The 1,630-nt window shown below is 33.6% G+C and overlaps 1 pseudogene; it reads right to left on the reverse strand.

Moving 5' to 3' along the window:
• Positions 1 to 913: 913 nt before the first annotated feature.
• On the reverse strand, positions 914 to 1,382 carry LOC111761816 (EKC/KEOPS complex subunit TPRKB pseudogene; annotated as a pseudogene).
• Positions 1,383 to 1,630: the final 248 nt, after the last annotated feature.

The raw sequence follows: 1,630 nt of genomic DNA on the forward strand, positions 1-1,630 counted from the left end.
AATGCTACCATTTAGATTTATATGCTTCATCTGAAAAACTTACCTTACAAACAGGAGTTTTGCCCTATTTCTCCGGAATAAATGTCCCTGTGTCTAAAACTTTAAATGATAAAAAAGACAGATTCAAATAATTCATGCTATGTATTTTCCTTCATCAGGCTTTGACAAAAACAGATCGATATGATGTTGGAGCACCAACTTCCTTCTCAGTTACAGCCTCTACAGTCTCAGAAACAGACACAATAACCATTGTTTTATTTGTTGAAGATGTCTTCTGTTTCTCAACAATAGCTGCCCAAACAGCAACAAACTCATCACTTTCAAAGTCATAGGAATTGACTTTGGTGAAAAACCTGTTACTTCTGCTGATGCTTCACTCTTTTTAATCCTCTGTGCTACTTTCTGCTGCTCCTGGGGTGTTCTTGCCCAAGAAAGATTTTTCCATATTTCAGGGTTCGTTGGAGAGATGTGAAGGGCTACTTGAAAGCTTCAAATTGCTTCATCCATTTTGTCCTTTAGCTTTCTGTCGTCATATTGTTCTATTATCTGTATTCTTATCCTCTAGATTTCCCTTTCCAATATTCTTCATTTTTAAACTCTTCTCCAAATTTCTCGCCCTGTTTTTTCCTTTCAGGCTTCAGCCCCTCCTTTAGTATCCTTGCAAATCTGGTCTTTTGGTAACATATTCTATTGGTTTTTGTTTGTGAAGATTTTGAACTTATCCTCATTTTTTAAAAATAGTAAAAGTGATATATTTTAATATATTAAAAAAAGACTGAGTTTTTTTCTTCTTCATGCTATTCTGTGCTTTCAAATTTTTCTACAATGAACATGTATTAATTTTAAAATCTGGAAAGGAAAATCAATGCTTTTTAAATTTAATACTAAATTTTTTGCTAGTATTTCTCACATTTCACAAAACATCTTTTGTTGACATTCTACAAATGATACCATCCAATAATGTTCCAATACTTTCTTCTTCTTTAGAGAGTTTATATATCTATTTGACTTTTGTAATATTTGTTATTTCAGGAAGATTTTTGAGAGAAATCTGATGCCTGTCTACTTGAGGTATTAGATATTCTTGATTTGTTTTTCTCCCACTTCAATGTAAACAATTAGAAATAAATTGTCATTTGCTGGGATACCAAATTTTTTCAAAGCCTCAGAAATATTATTATTTAGGGAAAGATTGAAAATAATTTCAGTAAATAGTGTTCTTGTCTTCATTTTTCCCAGTTTATAGCGATGAACTGCTTTGTTTCCTGCCACAAGTATCTAAAATGGCCTTTTTTCCTCAAGTCTCCAGCATTTTTCACATCTTTAAATAAGAGAAGTGTCTCTGCATTTGGGAAATGGTTCAGCTGATGTGTTAACTGCATTTTATAGAGAAGTAGGATTCTACTTCTGGTTCCAGGTCTGTCTCACCCTCATTTTTGAAGGACAGCTTTGCTGGATACAGAATTCTTGGTTGGCAGTTTTTCTCATTCAGTACCTTAAATACATCATACCACTTTCTTCTCTCCTCTATGATTTCTGAGGAGAGGTTGGCACTTAATCTTATTGAGTTTCCCTTGTACGGGATGCTTTACTTCTCTCTTGCTGCTTTCAGAATCCTCTATCTCTGATA

The sequence above is a fragment of the Dasypus novemcinctus genome, chromosome 26 (assembly GCF_030445035.2).
Source record: "Dasypus novemcinctus isolate mDasNov1 chromosome 26, mDasNov1.1.hap2, whole genome shotgun sequence".
NCBI classification, from domain to species: Eukaryota; Metazoa; Chordata; class Mammalia; order Cingulata; family Dasypodidae; genus Dasypus; species Dasypus novemcinctus.